This window comes from Capricornis sumatraensis, chromosome 6 (genome assembly GCF_032405125.1).
Source record: "Capricornis sumatraensis isolate serow.1 chromosome 6, serow.2, whole genome shotgun sequence".
NCBI lineage: Eukaryota > Metazoa > Chordata > Mammalia > Artiodactyla > Bovidae > Capricornis > Capricornis sumatraensis.
The window spans coordinates 88,188,639-88,196,468 of NC_091074.1; the positions used below are offsets into that span (position 1 = coordinate 88,188,639).

A 7,830-nucleotide genomic window follows, 5' to 3' on the forward strand; every position below is an offset into this window, starting at 1 on the left:
TCTTACATATTAAATATAGGAGGAAAGCAGATTGGGAAAGATAAGTATGGGTTTTACAATATCCTGACCAAGCGGCACTATGGCAGGAACCTTGACAAGGGCAAATGCTAGGGTCATCTTTTCTATCTGAGAAGAGGACCAAATTTAGGCTTAGTCGAGAATAAAAGCAGGGGACAGGAAATTCTTTGTCAACAGGAAAATTTCTGTTGATTAGCCTGATAGACTACATCTGAGGGTGTTTCATCACTCATCGTGGTGAAATTGGGTATGCTCAAGAACTCGGTTATTGGCATCTCTGTATTATCACCATGATCACATATGGAGTCAGGCTTGGGATGATTGATATACCCAGCCATCAGTTGGGTTTCCTGATTTTGAAAAAGCTTGTTAAGTTCTTATTAGGGTATTATCTTAATGATATAATTGAGGCATATGAGAGACTAAGGCAAATAAGAGGGGGTAGCAAAGGAAAATAGGGAGCATAGGGGGCTCTTTCTTAGAAGACCTGCTGCTGCTGCTGCTAAGTTGCTTCAGTTGTGTCTGACTCTGTGTGACCCTATAGACGGCAGCCCACCAGGATTCCCTGTCCCTGGGATTCTCCAGGCAAGAACACTGGAGTAGGTTGCCATTTCCTTCTCCAATGCATGAAAATGAAAAGTGAAAGTGAAGTCTCTCAGTCATGTCCAACTTTTAGCCACCCCATAGACTACAGCCTACCAGGCTCCTCTGTCCATGGGATTTGCCAGGCAAGAGTACTGGAGTGGGTTGCCATTGCCCTCTCTGCTTAGAAGACCTAGAAGCTATATTTCTTCTAAAAGCCAATTTTTTCTTCTTGTTATTTCTTTCTGAAAGGCAATTTAAGATCAGTTAAGTGTTTGCAGTCATAGAGGGGAGTGGAAAAGTCAGTGTTAGGATTCTGCCACCAATCCACTTCTGATGGCCTGATGTTCTGAGATGCTCATCCCATCGTTTCCACTCAGTCTTAACTCGATGGAACAATTTCAGCGGTTTGGTGGGCTTTATCCCACAGCCAGATGGTCTCTGGATTGGTTAATTACACATAAGATGATGATCATATCAGTTTGTCTCAGTCTTAATTTTACTTATGGTCTTCCAATAATTGTTAGTAGAGCTCCTTTAGTCCTCAGATATGTCCTGGTTTAGATGATATATCATGTGGTCATCCTAAGCATAAAGAAGAACTCTTACTTAAGAGAGTTCTTAGTCCTACACTTTCATATTAAGCAGAAGAATATTAGGCAGAAGAAATAGATACTATGGCATATCCCCGGAAATGACCACTTCTTAGACTGGACCCTATGTCACTGCAGATAGCACTGGAATCTCTAAGGGAAACCAATATTAGGAAGTTTTGAAAAATACCTGGTGAGAAAGAAATGCATCTCAAATAAAACCTGGAAATTGGAACTGCTATTGTTGCAGATGTTTAAACTTTGCAAGTAAGTGAAAGCTGTCAAATGTCTTTAAGACAGAAGAGAGAATCCTTTTTTCAATTAAAAAATTTTAATTGAAGTATATTTGATTACAATGTTATGTTACTTTCTGCTCTTCAGCAAAGTGAATCAGTTATACATATATCCTCTCTTTTTAAGCTTCTTTCCCATATAGTTCATTAGAGAATATTGAATAGAGTTTCCTGTGCTATACAGTAGGTCCTTGATGCTGCTGCTGCTAAGTCACTTCAGTCGTGTCCAACTCTGTGCGACCCCACAGACGGCAGCCCACCAGGCTCCCCCGTCCCTGGGATTCTCCAGGCAAGAACACTGGAGTGGGTTGCCATTTCCTTCTCCAATGCATGCAAGTGAAAAGTGAAAGGGAAGTGGCTCAGTTGTGCCCGACTCTTAGCGACCCCAGGGCCTGCAGCCCACCAGGCTTATTAGTTATTTATTTTATATGTTGTAGTGTGTGTATGTGGGCTTCCCTGGTGGCTCATGTGGTAAAGAATCCACCTGCAATTCAGAGACCTGGGTCAGAAAGATCCCCTAGAGGAGGGCATAGCAAACCACTCCAGTACTTTTGCCTGGAGAATCCCTATGGCCAGAGAAGCCGGGCAGGCTATAGTCCACGGGGTCCCAATGAGTTGGACATGACTGAACAACTAAGCAGACACACAGTATGTGTATGTCAATCCCAACCTCCCAATTTATCCCTCCTTCTTTTTCCCCCTCATAACCCTAAGACTGTTTTCTACATCTGTGACTCTATTTTTTGTAAATAAGTTCATTTGTACCATTTTTTAAGATTCTATAAATAAGCAATGAAATGCAATATTTGTCCTCTGACTTACTTCACTCAGTATGACAATCCCTAGATCCATCCATGTTGCTATAAATGACAGAATTTCATTCTTTCTTTGGCTGAGTAATATTCCACTGGATATATGTACAATATCTTTATCCATTCCTCTGTTGATGGGCATTTAGGTTGCTTCCCTGTTCTGGCTATTGTAAATGGTGGTGCAGTGAATACAGAGTGCACACATCCTTTCAAATTCTGGTTTTCTCTGGACATATGCCTAGGAGTAGAATTTCTGGGTCATATGGTAGCTTTATTTTTAGTTTTTTAAGAAACCTTCATACTGTTTTCCAAAGTAGCTATACCAATTTACATACCTACCAACAGTGTTCACTTTTCTCCACACCCTCTCCAGCGTTTATTGTTTGAGATTTGTTGATGATGGTCATTTTGACTGGTGTGAGACAATATCTTACTGTAGTTTTGATTTTTCATTTCTCTAATGATTTAGTGATGTTGAACATCTTGTCATGAGTTTTTGGCCATCTGTATGTCTTCTTTGGAAAAATGTCTCTTTAGGTCTTCTGCCCATTTTTTGATTGAGTTGCTTGCTTTTTTGATAAGGGGCTGCATGAGCTGTTTGTATATTTTGAAGGTTAATCACTTTTGGTTGCTTTGTTTGCAAATAATTTCTCTAGATCTGTAGGTTGTCTTTTTGTCTTGTTTATGGTTTCTTTTGCTGACCAAAAGCTTTTAAATTTAATTAGATCTCATTTATTTTTGTTTTTATTTTCATTACTCTAGGAAGAATCCCTTGGTGAGTTATATTAAGAAAAATTTTTTTCATTATTACAAGCAATGCCACAGTCAACATCACCTTGCTCCATATTCTAGTAAAGAAATTTTCATCGCCCCAGCTCGCGCTTCCCCGGGCGGGCGCCGGCCGCTGGCGCCGCTACTGCTGCCGCCCCCGGGGCCCGGAACCGGCCCCGGATCGCCCCCGCTCCCGTCTCACGCTTCCCGGAAAGTTTGTCCCTTTGCACTCTGCCCAGCCGCTCCGGGAGCCCTGCCGCGACGAGGGTTTCCCCCACAACCCCAGCTGGCGCGGCCAGGCCCCCAGTGTAGGATGGGGCTCCTCCTACGAGGGCCGGTGGCAGCCAGAACTGATACAGCTCCCCTGGTCTGGGGCCAAGACGCCAGCTGAGGAGGGTTGGGCGTACTGGAGCCATGGCTGGCGCCTCAGTGAAAGCCCGTGAGACCAGCCAGGATGCCAAGTGTGTGGTCAGCATGCAGGGCAGCACCATCTCCATCATCAATCCCAAACAGAGCAAGGATGCCCCCAAAAGCTTCACTTTCGATTACTCCTACTGGTCACACACTTCGGCGGAGGACCCCCAGTTTGCATCTCAGCAGCAGGTGTATCGGGACATTGGAGAGGAGATGCTGCTGCATGCCTTTGAAGGCTACAATGTGTGCATCTTTGCCTATGGGCAGACGGGGGCTGGGAAGTCCTACACCATGATGGGGCGGCAGGAGCCGGGGCAGCAGGGCATCCTGCCCCAGCTCTGTGAGGACCTCTTCTCTCGTGTTAGTAAGAACCAGAGCGCTCAGCTATCCTGTTCTGTGGAGGTGAGCTACATGGAGATCTACTGCGAGAGGGTAGGAGACCTCTTGAACCCCAAGAGTCGGGGCTCTCTGCGGGTCCGAGAGCACCCCATCCTGGGCCCCTACGTGCAGGACCTGTCTAAACTGGCTATGACCTCCTACGCTGACACTGCTGACCTCATGGACTGTGGCAATAAGGCGCGCACCGTGGCTGCCACCAACATGAATGAGACCAGCAGCCGTTCCCACGCTGTCTTCACCATTGTCTTCACACAGCGCTGTCACGACCAGCTCACTGGATTGGACTCAGAGAAGGTCAGTAAGATCAGCTTGGTGGACCTTGCTGGCAGCGAGCGGGCCGACTCCTCAGGGGCCCGGGGCATGCACCTAAAGGAAGGCGCCAACATCAACAAGTCCCTGACCACTCTGGGGAAGGTGATCTCAGCCCTTGCGGACATGCAATCAAAGAAGCGGAAGTTGGATTTTATCCCTTACAGGGACTCTGTGCTCACCTGGCCGCTCAAAGAGAATCTGGGTGGGAATTCCCTCACAGCAATGATTGCAGCCCTGAGCCCCGCGGACATCAATTATGAAGAGACTCAGCACCCTCAGGTATGCTGACCGCACCAAGCAGATCCGCTGCAACGCTGTCATCAATGAGGACCCTAACGCCAGGCTGATCCGGGAGCTGCAGGAAGAGGTGGCCCGGCTGCGGGAGCTGCTCATGGCTCAAGGGCTCTGGGAGGCCGGAAGGTGGACGAGCGGAGTCCCGAAGGTGCTTTGCCGGCTCTGTCGTCACCCTCTGCCCTAGCTTCGCCTTCATCCCCCGCAGCTCACAATGGGGAGCTGGAGCCCTCATTCTCCCCTAATGCCGAGCCCCAGATTGGGCCTGAGGAGGCCATGGAGAGACTGCAGGAGACAGAGAAGATTATCGCTGAGCTGAATGAAACCTGGGAGGAGAAACTCCGTCAGACGGAGGCCTTGAGGATGGAGAGAAGCACTGCTGGCTGAGATGGGGGTGGCTGTCCGGGAAGACGGGGGAACCGTGGGCGTCTTCTCTCCAAAGAAGACTCCGCACCTGGTGAACCTGAACGAAGACCCCCTGATGTCCGAGTGTCTGCTCTACCACATCAAAGATGGCGCCACCAGGGTCGGCCAGGTTGATGAGGACATCAAGCTGACAGGGCAGTTCATCGGAGAGCAACACTGCCTGTTCTGGAGCATCCCTCAGTCAGACGGAGAAGTGGTGGTCACCCTGGAGCCCTGCGAAGGAGCTGAGACCTATGTCAATGGGAAACTTGTGACCGAGCCCGTGGTGCTGAAGTCAGGGAATAGGATCCTGATGGGCAAGAACCACGTGTTCCGCTTCAATCACCCGGAGCAGGCACGGCTGGAGCGGGGGCGAGGGGTCCCTCCACCCCCAGGACCGCCCTCCGAGCCCGTTGACTGGAACTTTGCCCAGAAGGAACTACTGGAGCAGCAAGGCATCGACATCAAGCTGGAGATGGAGAAGAGGCCTCAGGATCTGGAGAACCAGTACAGAAAGGAAAAGGAAGAGGCTGATCTTCTTCTGGAGCAGCCGCGGCTGTACGCGGACTCTGACAGTGGGGATGACTCCGACAAGCGCTCCTGCGAAGAGAGCTGGCGGCTCATCTCATCTCTGCGCGAGCAGCTGCCCCCATCCACGGTCCAAACCATCGTCAAGCGCTGTGGCCTACCCAGCAGCGGCAAGCGCAGGGCCCCCCGCAGGGTGTACCAGATCCCCCAGCGGAGGCGGCTGCAGGGCAAAGACCCTCGCTGGGCCACCATGGCCGACCTGAAGATGCAGGCTGTGAAGGAGATCTGCTATGAAGTGGCCCTGGCTGACTTCCGCCACGGGCGGGCCGAGATCGAGGCCCTGGCTGCCCTCAAGATGCGGGAGCTCTGCCGCACGTACGGCAAGCCCGAGGGGCCTGGGGACGCCTGGAGGGCCGTGGCCCGGGACGTCTGGGACACGGTGGGCGAGGAAGAAGGTGGCGGAGGTGGAGGCGGCGGCAGTGAGGAGGGAGCCCGCGGCGCAGAGGTGGAGGACCTGCGGGCTCACACTGACAAGCTGACGGGAATCCTGCAGGAGGTGAAGCTGCAGAACAGCACCAAGGACCGCGAGCTGCAGGCCCTGCGGGACCGCATGCTTCGCATGGAGAGGGTCATCCCCCTGACCCAGGATCATGAGGATGAGAATGAAGAAGCTGGTGAGACCACGTGGGCCCAGCCCCAAGGGTCTGAGGCAGCGGAGGAGGAAGTCCCCAGTGACCGAGCGCCCCCTGCCCGGCCCTCCCCGCCACCCCTGTCGAGCTGGGAGCGGGTATCAAGGCTGATGGAGGAGGACCCTGCCTTTCGTCGGGGCCGCCTCCGCTGGCTCAAGCAGGAGCAGCTGCGGCTGCAGGGACTGCAGGGCTCCGGGGGCCGGGGAGGGGGGCTGCGCAGACCCCCCCGCCCGCTTTGTGCCCCCTCATGACTGCAAACTGCGCTTCCCCTTCAAGAGCAACCCCCACCACCGTGAGTCCTGGCCGGGGGCGGGGGCTGGGGCTGGGGAGTCCCCAGCACCACCACAGCCCCCTGAGGAGCTCACTCCACCTCCGGCCACCCCTGCGCGAAGGCCCCCAAGTCCCCGCAGGTCCCACCGTCCCCGCAGGAACTCCCTGGACGGGGGGTGGGGGGAGCTGGTCCCGGGGAGGGGGTACCACACAGCCCGAACCCCAGCACTTCCAGCCCCAAAAGCACAACTATTATCCCCAGCAGCCCCAGCCATACCCAGCCCAGCGGCCCCCAGGGCCCCGCTACCCCCCGTACACTACACCCCCGAGAATGAGACGGCAGCGCTCAGCCCCTGACCTCAAGGAGAGTGGGGCGGCCGTGTGAGCCCCGCATCCTGGGCAGAGAGGGCCTGGTGGAGCCCCTCAGTGGGAGGAACACTGCTTCCCCAGACGCAGGGAGGCCCTGGAAAAGAGAGAGAGAGAGAGAAGTTCCGAGTAGGTGATAGAAGACGTAGGGGTGACTGGGCCGGAGGCTGAGGAAGGACAAGGGCACGGAGCTGCCAGGAGCGAACCAAAGTGAAGGAGAGCGATGGGAAGCTGCCTCGGGGCCCCCCTTGCAGGGGAGGTCCCACAAACGCTGCTAGGGTGGGTGGGGGGCTGGGGTGCTATGTAGTCAGTGTTTGACTTTCTTTTCAAGTCGGGGCAGAGGAGAGAACCTAGAGGGAAGTGAGGTCTCCCCGTCCTGGCCCCTGTCTGTCTGTCTGTCTGTGGTGGGTTTGTTTCCAGGGAGGTGTGGCGGGATCATAAGTCATTCCCCTCCCCCTTTCAGGCCTCCTGCTATATTTGGGGAAACCTGTCTGGTTTCTGGTTTGGCTCGGTCCCGTGAGTATGTGGGACCCTTCAATAAAAGCTAGCAAACAGAGAGAAAAAAAAAAAGAAATTTTCATTTAATTTGGTGAATTCAGATTGTAAAATGAATTCAGACTCAGGAGAGAATTTTACGTTCAAATGAAAGAAAAAAGACCACATCTTTGGAGGAGATGCCTTTGATCACGGGTGGTGGGAGTAATAGCAGTTCCCAGGGCACATCTTTTATTTGGAAGTACTCTGAGCGAAATTTTTGTTTTAAAAAGATAATATTGAATTGAGAGATTCTAGGGCAGATGACTGTGATAGAATAGTTGTTCAGTCTCCCCACATTGTTCCCTAGGTTGAGCAACCAAGATAGCAAAACAAAAATATCTAAAACAACAAAACTGAGTGACAAGTTGTCCAAAACAGGAGTGAGTGGGTACAGCCTACCAACAGTTTAAAGAGCTATGTGGTAGCCACATCTGTGTAGTAGTTTTCTGTTCTCAGAAGTCAGATGGTCTGAGAAAAGAAGATCTCACAAATCACCAGCAGGTATTCCCTGGAAAGTGAAATTGACTGATCTGAAAAAGATATCAGGAGC

General features: G+C 51.9%; 1 pseudogene; it reads left to right on the plus strand.

Annotated features, from left to right (window-relative positions):
• Positions 1-3,483: 3,483 nt before the first annotated feature.
• LOC138080780 (kinesin-like protein KIF1C pseudogene) lies at positions 3,484-6,762 on the plus strand (annotated as a pseudogene).
• The last annotated feature ends 1,068 nt before the right edge of the window (positions 6,763-7,830 follow it).